Source organism: Macaca fascicularis, chromosome 19 (genome assembly GCF_037993035.2).
Source record: "Macaca fascicularis isolate 582-1 chromosome 19, T2T-MFA8v1.1".
Classification (NCBI taxonomy): Eukaryota; Metazoa; Chordata; class Mammalia; order Primates; family Cercopithecidae; genus Macaca; species Macaca fascicularis.
In genome coordinates this window covers 53,162,657-53,174,692 of record NC_088393.1, presented here as the reverse complement: position 1 = coordinate 53,174,692, position 12,036 = coordinate 53,162,657, and the positions used below count along the sequence as shown (strand labels likewise).

The 12,036-nt window shown below is 53.9% G+C and overlaps 1 protein-coding gene and 1 pseudogene across 6 annotated transcripts in view; both read right to left on the bottom strand.

Annotated features, from left to right (window-relative positions):
* PPP1R37 (protein phosphatase 1 regulatory subunit 37) overlaps positions 1-12,036 on the bottom strand; it is a 54,119-nt gene that overhangs the window by 15,217 nt on the left and 26,866 nt on the right. The window lies entirely within an intron of this gene.
* Positions 2,307-3,048, bottom strand: LOC135968540 (eukaryotic translation initiation factor 5A-1-like; annotated as a pseudogene).

Sequence of the window (12,036 nt, the reverse complement as noted above, 5' to 3'; positions counted from 1 at the left end):
AGCTCCCAAGTACTTCCCACGCACAATTTCACTTGGCCAGAGCAGCACCCCTATGATGCTGGCATAACTAGACCTCCATCTTATCAGGGAAGCAATCTGGGAGAAGAAAAGACACCTGCCCAAGTCATGGAGCCTGGAAGTGGCAGGACTGGAACACACCCCAGGACTGTCTTGCTCTGAAACCAGAGCACAGCTTAACTCTCGGCTCCCTTGTCTGGCCTGAGGAGGAGGAAGGGCCGGAGTGGAGGCGGGGTGTGGGGAGCCCTGGGTGGGATGGTGAAAGGCATGAGCTCCAAGGAGAGACACTGGTGTGCAGCAGCTGGTGGGCAGGGCCTTGCTGCCGCAGGGATGGGGCTCTGCTGCTCGCCCAGCAGGTGGTAGCCAGCTCCCCAGGGAGAGGGTGAAGGTCAAACAGAGCTTATCTCCCTCTCCGCCGGCTGTGGCCCTCACAAAGGGACAGGGAGAAACCTGATGCCAGGCATCAGGTGACAGGCAGAGAGATGTCTGGCATTTGCACACAGGTACAATGGTACCCACGAGATGCAAGGACAGGTTGGGCATCAGGGGGCGGTGATGACTCACACCATCCGTGCCAGCCTGGAGCAGGGCGGGGGAAACAGACACAGTCATCCAAGTGGGAGTCAAAACACCAGGAAGCAACGCTGTGCGGGGCCGGGGACACGGTGGGAGGGCGTCAGCTCTCAGAGGAGGGATGGGGAGGGAGGACGTCCAGACAAGCCTGAAGGAGGAGTATTTAGGGCTGCTCCCTAACGACCATGCTGACCTCTGGCTGGAGACAACCTTCCCATGTCCCGGTGTCCACCACATGAAATTGGGATGTCTGTGAGCTGGGTTCACAGAGCACCAGAGTCAGGAGGTCCTAGCTAGGGCCCAGGGGCCCAGATTTTAACAGGCCCCCATATGACTGTGATGGCAACCAGCCTCAGAATAACCATGCTTTGCAATGCAGGTGTTACTTTGCTATTTTGGAATGAACAGAAAGGAGCCAAGGGTGAGCTGGCCTTGAAAGGAGTGTTCCCAGAGGCTCAACCGGGCTCAGGTCTGGGTCTTCATTCAGGAGTCCCTGTGCAAACCCCGCAGCAGGCAGCAACCACTGGGGCAGGCTTAAGTGTGGCAGTGGGAGCAGGCCCGGCACCAATGCACACTGGGAGGGGAGCACTGGGGATGACACGGGATGGCGACCCAGTAGACCCTGGTGAGGACTTCACTCATTCTGCGGGAGACCGGAGCCACTGGGGGCGGGGGTCAGAGCAGCGACAGGATGGATTCGGGCTCATGGGAGGCTTGTTTTCTGCAGTAGGGTACCCTGCAGTACTCACGGGGAGGGGCCTGGTCGTGCACGTGGGCAACCAGGAATGACACACCAGATTTCCTGTAAGTGCTCTTCCATCTTGGATGGTGACAGCCTCACCTGTCCCTGGATTTTGGCGGCTGAGCCCCTGCTAGTGCTCCAGTTCCAAGAGGGGTTGTGGGACACACGCGAGTCAATGCCCGCAGCCCAGGCACTGACACCCTGCTGGTTAGGTCCTGTGCTGCCCGGACCCCACAGAAGCCCCCGAGCGACCCCAAGAGACATCCTTTTACTATCCCCTTTTCAGAGTCAAGGCTCACAGAGGCAGGAGTACAGACTAAAAGGCCCAGGTCTGCCTCAACTTTATTATTGTTTTTCTCCATATTAAACTTGTAGTTTTATTCAGGTTTGATTTTAACAAATGTGTTGGGGAGAGAGACTGCAGGGAAGGGTAAAGCCCATGGGGGCAGGACCCCTCCCCTCTCTTCCTCTTCCCTCCCCATCTTAGGTAGGGCAGGGGGCTGGCTCCAGTCTGTGGGGATGGTGCTTAGGGTAAAGGGCCATGGCGAATAGGGGACCAGACCAGGGATGAGTGGGGAGGGCACAAGGACCATGTGCCAGAATCCACCACTTTCTGATTCCAGGTTGAATTTAAAAAAATAAGTAAGGCTGGGTGCAGTGGCTCACACCTGTAATCTCAGTACTTTGGGAGGCCGAGGCGGGCGGATCACCTGAGGTTAGGAGTTCAAGACCAGCCTGGCCAACATGGTGAAACCCTGTCTCTACTAAAAATACAAAAATTAGCCTGGCATGTTGGCGCGTGCCTGTAATCCTAGCTACTCCGGAGGCTGAGGCAGGAGAATCGCTTGAACCCGGGAGGTGGAGGTTGCAGTAAGCTGAGATGGTGTCACTGCACTCTAGCTTAGGCAACAGAGTGAGACTCTGTCTCAAAATAAATAAATAGACCACAAGCATCACCCACCTTCTCCCCTGACCAGGGCTGTAGTGCAAGCAGGGAAAAGGATGGCAGCTTCACCAAGGCCATGGCTTTGCTAGAACCTGGCCAAAGGAGCTAGACGAAGGGCAGGGGCTCCCCGACAGATTGAGGGGGTGGGAAAAACCAAACTAAAACATCAAACATATTGTGTAGGAGGAGTCCAGCCTAGGAAAGGCCAGGGGAGGGGCCTCTGCAGGCTTGGAGGATCACTGCTGCCACCGCCGCCAGTCACCCTGGGAGCCAGTTCTTTTGCCATGGCCTTGACTGCAACAGCTGCCTCCTATGTCATGGCAGACAGTACGGTGATCAGGGGCCCTTCTCCACAGTTGTACTTTTGCTCGATCTCCTTGCCAAGGTCTCCTCAGGCAGAAGAAGGTCCTCTTGCACCTCCCTGATGTCCTGGAGCAGTGAGGGGTACCCACCCTGGATGCCAATCAGCTGGAAGTCATTCCTTTTGATGTTGGGGACATCCACATTATAAGTTGATAGGCAATTATCTTTATATTTCTTCCTAGTAAAGATGTCAGTGACAACCAGCTGGACCTTGGCATGGCTGTGCTTGCCAGTCTTACAAGTAGACATCTCGACCATCTTACAAGTAAGGCCAGCCTTTGAGCACCACGAAGCCATTGTTACATAATGCTGAGCACCGCATTGGGAAGGAGGCCGAGGCCCCTGCCTCTCTTGTCTCGAAGTCCAAATCATCTGCCATTTTAAGAGGCTTCAATTCCAACTCTCGCAAACACACTGACTCAACCCTGTCTTCTTGCTGCCTCTGGGCCTTCTGCTGCCGCTGCCTCTACCACCTTGCCTTGACTTTAAACACAGCTGCAGGCATCACACTATCTTGCTTAAATGATCAGACTAGGCTCTGCAGCAACTATCAACTCTGCCTTGTAGCATGAAAAGAGTAACAGACAGTATATAAACAAATGAGCCTGGACATGTGCAAATAAAACTTTATTTACAAACTCTGTCCGCTGGCCTAGGCTGTGGCTGCTGTGGACTGTTAGCTAAGCTCCATCAGAGATCCTTCTGGAAGGACATACAATAAACTAGGTGGATGCTTTTAGGAAGGCAAAGCTGAAGGAGGACAGGGAGAGAAACTTACTTCTCTCTATATACCTTTTTAAAAATGTTTAATTTTATTGATATACAATTATTATACATATTTATGGGGTATATGTGGTATTTCGATAAATGCATACAAGGATTGAGTCAGGGTAATTATCATATCACCTCAAACATTTATCTTTTTTTTTTTTTTTTTTGAGATGGAGTCTTGCTCTGTTGCCCAGACTGGAGGGTAGTGGCACGATCTTGGCTCACTGCAACCTCCGCCTCCCGGGTTCAAGGGATTCTCCTGCCTCAGCCTCCCTAGTAGCTGGGACTACAGGCGCGCACCACCACACCTGGCTAATTTTTGTACTTTTAATAGAGACAGGGTTTCGCCGTGTTAGCCAGGATAGGTCTCAATCTCCTGAACTCATGACCCGTTCGCCTCGGCCTCCCACAGTGCTGGGATTACAGGCGTTAGCCACCACACCCAGCCCAAACATTTATCATTTCTTTTTTTTTTTTTTTTTTTTTTGAGACGGAGTCTCGCTGTGTCTCCCAGGCTGGAGTGCAGTGGCGTGATCTCGGCTCACTGCAAGCTCCGCCTCCCGGGTTCACGCCATTCTCCCGCCTCAGCCTCCCAAGTAGCTGAGACTACAGGCGCCCGCCACCACGCCCGGCTAGTTTTTTTTTTTTTGTATTTTTAGTAGAGACGGGGTTTCACCATGTTAGCCAGGATAGTCTCGATCTCCTGACCTCGTGATCCACCCGCCTCGGCCTCCCAAAGTGCTGGGATTACAGGCTTGAGCCACCGCGCCCGGCCTATCATTTCTTTACGTTGAATCTCTGTCCACCTTTTCACATCTTTTGAATACTGAGGCACATACACGTCTAGTCATAAGCCGCATAAAGCCATTTCAGTCAATGATGGACTGCGTATGCAGGCGGTGGTCCCATAAGATTTCCCACTATATGTTTACCGTCCGTTGTCTATGTTCATATACACAAATACCTACACTGTGTTACAGTTGCCGAGGGTACTCAGCACAGCCACGTGCTATGCAGGTGTGGAGCCCAGGAGCACTAGGCTATTCCAGGTAGCCCAGGTGTGCAGTAGGCTATGCCACCTAAGTTTTTTTGTTTGTTTTTTGAGACGTAGTTTCGCTCTTCTTGCCCAGGCTGGAGTATAATAGCACGATTTTGGCTCAATGCAACCCTCCGCCTCCCCGTTTCAAATGATTCTCCTTCTGCCTCAGCCTCCCGAGTAGCTGAGATTACAGATGCCCACCACCACACCTGGCTAACTTTGTATTTTTAGTAGAGATGGGGTTTCATCATGTTGGTCAGGCTGGTCTTGAACTCCCGACCTCAGGTGATTCCGCCCGCCTCGGCCTCCCAAAGTACTGGGATTACAGGCGTGAGCCACCGGGCCTGGCCTATGCCACCTAGGTTTGTGTAAGTCCACTAGGATGTTCACACAACCATGCAATCACCTAATGACGCAGTTCTCGGAATGTGTCGTCATTAAGTGATATAGGACCGTATTACTACACAACTCACACGTTAAGGTGAGAGAAACCAACATCACCAGCCCCTGCGCAGCCTGGCCACAGGCTGTGCTCCTAGTGCCTGTGCTAACTCAGAAGGCTGCCATTCCTGAGGCTTCCAGCAGATAATCAGATACTCAATAGGACTTGGTCACCGCTACATGCACAGGGATGGGCAGGGTGGGGAGAGAAGCTAGGAAGAACCTGGCTTCAAGCCTGGGTGACTGGGAAGCTGGTGGGGTCCCAAGCCAGGAAATACCGCAACACGTGGAAATAGACAGAGATGTTATTTTCTTCTGACAGCACGCAGGCAAATGTTATTTACAAAATTTCAAGAGAGAAGAAACACTTATTGTGGTATTTTCCAGAATTCTCAAGCCACGGAGGTAGGGCAAGGGTGCAGTAAAGTCACACCTGGAAACCAGGTCTGAGCTCTTGTTCACAACAATAAATAACCACCAACATGGCAGAGCCCCATTCCGCCACAGCGCGGGGGACTTGAAGCCAGGTACCTGGGTTCCGATCCCTGCTCCGTCGCCAACAGCACAGAGTGGTGACCGCCCTGGGCCTCCCCGCTGCATCAACAGCACCTTCCCAAGGAGGGCTTGGTGAGCTCACCCAGTCTGGCACTCAGCACCACAGGGCGCACAGGAAGGGCCCCTGTCCCCGACCCCCCAGAACCGTGTGTTACAGTTGCTGCCACCACTCTGTGCCTGCCACATGCACCTACCCCACAAGGGGGCACCATCACCATCGTTCCACCTCACAGGCTCTGCAGGGAAGGTCCCAGCTGGGAGTCTCATGGCAGGTGGGTGACCGGCCCATGTGGGACAGCATCTCCAGGAGCAGCCTGGGAACCTGGTGCTGGGCCTCTCTGCAGGACTCTCCATGCTTGTCTGAGCCCCCATGACTTGAGCACCATCCTCCCCTATCCGGGTGGTTGGGCTGCACACCCGCGGGCAGGAGGTTGGGGCGCGGGGGTTGTGGGCCACCTGCCCTGAAGCCTGCACACTTGCGGCAGCCCCACAGGGAGAGATTTCAGGTCAAGTGAGAAACTCATCCTACAGGGAGCTCTGCCTTGGCGTGGGGTCTGGGAAAGGACGAAGTGGTCTGAGGCCAGAATGGCCCACTTCTCTTCCTATCTTCCCCTGGGTGGGCCAGCTTTGGTCACCCAATCTCTCTCACCCCAGGACTCTGGGCAGGCCTCTTCACATTACCTTGACTTCCCGCTGTCCTCCCCAAAGGTCCTACGAGTAGATACGAGTGGATAGGTGCCCTGTCCCCAACCTCTGTTACAGTGATTGGTCAGGGACAGGAAGGTTACAGAGCCAGCCACAGCCGGTCCTAAGGCCTGAGATGGAACTGTCAGGAGAGAGGAGCTCTCTTCCCGCTAGGGTGGTTAAGACTGCATCCCATTTCTAGAGCTACTGGCAGCCATTCCTGCACCCGTCAGGAGGGAACAGCCTCCCGAGAATGAAGCCAGCTCAGAGGAAAGCCAAGCTCAGATATTTTTTTTAGATGGAGTCTTGCTCTGTTGCCAGGCTGGAGTGCAGTGGTGCGATCTTGGCTCACTGCAACCTCTGCCTCCTGGGTTCAAGCAATTCTCCTGCCCTAGCCTCCTGAGTAGCTGGGACTATAGGCGCGTGCTACCACGCCCAGCTAATCTTTATATATATATATATATATATATATATATATATATATATATTTTTTTTTTTTTTTTTTTTTGAGACAGAGTCTTGCTCTGTCGCCCAGGCTGGGGTGCAGTGGCTGGATCTCAGCTCACTGCAAGCTCCGCCTCCCGGGTTTAGACCATTCTCCTGCCTCAGCCTCCCGAGTAGCTGGGACTACAGGCGCCCGCCACCTCGCCCGGCTAGTTTTTTGTATTTTTTAGTAGAGACGGGGTTTCACCGTGTTAGCCAGGATGGTCTCGATCTCCTGACCTCGTGATCCGCCCGTCTCGGCCTCCCAAAGTGCTGGGATTACAGGCTTGAACCACCGTGCCCGGCCTCTAATTTTTATATTTTTAGTAGAGATGGGGTTTCACCATGTTAGCCAGGATGGTCTCCATCTCTTGACCTCATCATCCACCCGCCCCGGCCTCCCAAAGTGCTGGGATTACAGGCGTGAGCCACTGTGCCTGGCCAAGCTCAGAGATTAAAGAGGTATCGTCTGATAAAGAGATATTGTGCCTGATGCCACACTATTCAGGACCCTTCAGATCCATAAGTCAACAGATCTTTGCTTTTTGCTTCAACCATTCTGTGTCAGGCTTCGAATTTAGGAGAATTCCAGGCTTCCAATTTAGGAGAATTCCGTCTTGCCTCTCATCTGGTAAACATTTCCCAAAACCTATATTTTTGGGAGTCCCCATCTGTCGCCCAGGTGGGAGTTCAGCGGCGCAATCATAGCTCACTGCAGCCTTGCACTCCTGGGCTCAAGTGGTCCTCCCACTTCAACCTCCAAAGTAGCTGGGACTACAGGCACACCCTACCATGCTTGGCTAGTTTTCCTTTTTTTATGTAGAGACCAGGTCTCACTATGTTGTACAGGTTGGTCTTGAACTCCTGGGCTCAGGTGATCCTCCTGCCCCAGCCTCCCAAAATGTTGGGATTACAGGTGTGAGTCACCAAGCCCAGCACCCAAAACCTACTCAGGCCAAGCTCTGTGCTGGCACTGGGGAGACAGGGATGGCTCTGAACTGGTCCCTGCCCTCCAGGGGTTCTTGTCTGGCGGGGAAGGAGCACACAGATGATGCGTGAGAGCGAGGAGGGGGCTGTGCACGCACTAGACTGAGCAAAGGCCAGGCAGACAGGTAGAGTCAGGTCTCAGGGGCCACCTTTCAGCCTTGTCAAAAATCTGGACCTCTCTTGGGAGGATTTCTAGGATCACTGGGGGAAAAAAAAGAAAAGAAAAATAGAAAAATCTGGACCTCTCCACTCACGGGGCATTGTGCTCTGGCCACATCCCAAATTCTTCCCTTCCCCAGAGGGCCTAGTGCTTCCCAGCACCTCACATTCTCCCTCCCCTTTACATATTACATGGTACATGCTCTCATTGCTTACTACTTCAATTCTCAGCTTAGGGGTGCCTTCTCCAGGAAGCCCTCCCTGACCCCCACGGTAGGACAGGCCCCACTCTCTGGCCTCCCCACCTCAGCCCCATCCCCTCTGAGTTGTCACCATCTGGAGACCTGTGTGTCTCCCCCACTGGACTATGAGCCCTAGGAAGACAGTATGGGGTAGTCTGTGGTCCACACTGTTTCCCCAACGTTGCCCCACATGGGGCCAGGCACAGAGAAGGTGAGTGAGCAGACAGGGGAAAAGCTCACATCTGGCCGCTGCAGCAGACCCTGAAGGTAGATGGGGATGTTCTGGCCAGGAAGGGCCCGGTCTGTTCCATGCTTAGGAAGATTACTGCAGGGACTTGGCCCAGTGAACAAGGAAGCCTGCAGGCAGGGGAGAGGGATGCCAGGGCCTCGAAGCTGCAAGAAGCTACTCATGTAGTGAAATACACTCTAAAATTCTAAAACATGCCCTAAAGCAACCCCTGCACAGAATGGTGCGAGCAGCTCTTTATTGAACCCCTTCCCTACCAGGCACTCTGCCAAACACCCGATTACTGCATTTAATCCGCATCATAATCCTGAAGAGTAGAATTTCCAGCCTCTACCACGCTACAGACGCGATGGTCTTCTCAGGTCACACCTCTGGGAGCGGACAGAGGGAGGCTTGAACCAGAGCTGTCTCTGTCCTGCATCAGCTCCCTGAAGCTCTCAGGCCCCTGGCTTCAAACCGGACAGACAGGTTGTGGGGAACTAGAAATGCAGCCTTCTCAAGAACTTCAAGACAAGGAGGCTGCCAGAGACTGTCTTTCTCTGTTGGGTTGCCAGGATGTGGAGAGCAGGTCCTACCCTCAGTAGAGATGCCCTCATAGGTTTCTTCCTGGTGCCTATAGGAAGACCCAGCCGCCAGAGGCCCTTCACAGGTGCCAGTGCTGGGTGGGAGAGGTATGGACACCTGGCCCAGCCTGGGGTGCACCCACCCCTGGGACAGCCCCCCAAACGCCTCCAATAGGCAGTGGCCCAATCCCCCACAAGCCAGCTCTGTCCCAGAGCCTTCTGCACAATCAGCGAGACAAATCCAGGGGCAGTGGCAGAACAGCATCAAGGCTATGATGGAGGGAGGGAGGGAGGGAGGGGACACGGAAGCAGGGAGGATGGCCAGGCTGGGATCAGCTGCCTCCATCTGGAAAAGTCTCAGAGATGGCAAAGATGCAAAAGGTGTCCCTGGCAAAGAGAACTTTGTGAAGAAAGTGCAGGTGCAGGAGGCTGCCTGATGCATCTGGCAGTGAGTTGCACAGCTCAGGACCTGGAGTGTGAGACGAGAGGGGTCGGCAAGGAGACTGGAGGGGTCGGGGTCCTGCTTATGGAGCACGGGAGGCAAAGCGTACACATGGAAGAGCTGCATGGCCAGACCTCACTTGGGGGCGCTGGGGAGGGGCTGCTGTAGTCATTGAGGTCCTGATCCTTGCCAGTGGCAGAACCATCTGAACACAGTGCCCCAGGGCCTTTGCACCTGTTACCCCCTGCCCCTGACCACCCCTCTTCCTCACATCCCAATGGCTCCTTCCCTCCTTGCCTGCAGGTCTACACTCTCAAGTCACCTCCTCAAAGGCCTTCCCTGGTCACCCTCCAAAAAGTCAGCCCCTTTATCACTGTGAATCCCTGCTTCCTTCTCTAGGTGGCACTTCTTATGACCTAGCAGGAAGCGTAGTAATCTGTGCATTTATGCTATAATGAGGGGAGAACTCTTACCCCTTTTGTTCACTGAAATATCCCCAGAAAGGTCTTCACTGGGCACACAGTAAGTGCTCAATAAATATATGTTGACTGAAGCAACACGAAGGTGGGGCTGGGGTGGGTCTCTGGAGTCAGCGCAGGTGTGAGTCCCCAACTCAGACAGGGCCAGCTGGGTGAACTCAGGGAAGGTCCCTTCTTGTCTATGGCAGGATGTTGGGTATCCCGCACTCAGGAAGTGAAGGGATGCATGTGACGAGGTCATCAACCGATGTGCTCAGCCCAGAGCCAGCCTGGGGCAAATGCCTTCTACACACCTTCACTGGGTGTCCAGTTGCTTCCTGCGCTCCTACAATGCCACAGCCTCAGTTGGGGAGAAGGGGAGGGACAGAACCACACAAGGCCTCCTGGGGCCTGAAATAGGGAGGAGGAGGCAGAAAAGCACCCACAGAGCTTTCTGTGGGAGCCCCACGCCCTCAAGGCCTCGCTACCTCTGCGGATATGCTGCTGCACAGTCTCTGTCCCTGCAAAACCACACGTCTACGCTGCCCACGTGGAGACCATCCTCACTCCCGCCTCCAAGCCCTTCCCCAGGCTGCTCCACCCAGAATCAGTCTGATCAGTCATGTAAGTCCAATGCAGCGGGCTTCCCAAGGGCAGGCATTTCTCAGGGGAGTATCTTTACTGAAGGGGGCCCCAGGGCAGGCTGATGTGCTCAAACCCAGATCTCTAAGTCCAATCCTGGAGCAACCACAGAATGACGCCCGTGGAGGCCCCGGCACCCCATTGCAGGCATCCAGAGGCCCCTCAAGAGCAGGGCTCACACCAGCCTCTGGACTCCCTGTATAGACTGCACACAGCTGCCTACACACCTCTCGGGTCCTTGCGTGAGGATGCTGTATATTCACTGTGTGGCACTGGTCAGATTTCCTGGGTGGAGAAGGCTCTTCCTGTATTTGGTGAGCTCCCTACCTAGGGAATCCAGTGGCCTCACTCCCGCCCATCCAAGGGCCCAGGTGTCCTCCTGCCTGGTGACATCCTCCCCACACATTCCCTTGCTATGAATCCTGCAAGGGTCTGTTTCTGGGCTTACAGCTGAGAGCCGCGGCTGACACACGCACTGCCTCCCATGGCAGGGAGACAGACGCTGTAAGAAGGAAAGTCCCTCATCCCAGAGTGTGAGTGTGAATGCAGGTCTGTGTTTCTGACCCCCTCCTTCCAGCCACTGTCCCGCATTTCCCAACAGTGATCATCTCTACCCTCTTCCACCACCCCCATAACCCCTGGTGGCACTCAGCAGAGAGGGATGCGGGAAGAGAACAAACACCGCGTAGGGCCCTTCTACTGCGCTTTACCACTGCAGCCGTAACTTTGCGCCTACTCCCAAAACTAAGCGACTGACAAACTTGATCTCGTTTCCACTTCCTAACAGCCCTGAGAAATAGAAATTATCTCCCCAACTTTCCAGAGGAGGCTCAGAGAGGAGAAAGGACCTGACCAAGGACATGGTTCCCTCTCAAAGGCAATTTGGCAAGACCAGTCAAAAGTACAAATGGGTGGGGCGCGGTGGGTCATGCCTGTAATCCCAACACTTTGAGAGGGCAAGGCTGAGGCAGGCAGATCACCTGAGGTCAGGAGTTGGAGACCAGCCTGGCAAACATGGTGAAACCTTGTCTCTACTAAGAATACAAAAATTAGCCAGGTAATCCCTGCCTATAATCCCAGCTACTTGGGAGGAGAATCGCTTGAACCTGGGAGGAGGATGTTGCAATGAGATAGGTCCAGCCTGGGCAACAGAGCAAGACTCCAGCTCAAAAAAAAAAAAAAAAAAAAGTACAGATGCCATGCATATACCTTTTGATTAGCAATTCCACACCTGGAGATTAATCCTACAGACATACTTGCAAAGATGGAAAATCATACATGTAAGGACAGTCACTGCAGCAGCTTGAGAATGCAGAACTGGAACCAACCACAACATCCACCATCAGGAGCCGGCCAGTTCCCCAGAGTTCATCCAGGCAGTGGAGCCCTGCCGCCACCGAGAATGAGTGTGCGCTCTCTCAGCCAACAGGGAATAGTTTTCAAGACACAAACAAAAAAGGAAGGCGCAGAACGGTACGCTCATGAATGCTACCCTTTACACAAGAAATGGGGGGGTAGGCCGGGCGCGGTGGCTCAAGCCTGTAATCCCAGCACTTTGGGAGGCCGAGACGGGCGGATCACGAGGTCAGGAGATCGAGACCATCCTGGCTAACACAATGAAACCCCGTCTCTACTAAAAATACAAAAAAAAAAATTAGCCGGGCGAGGTGGCGGGCGCCTG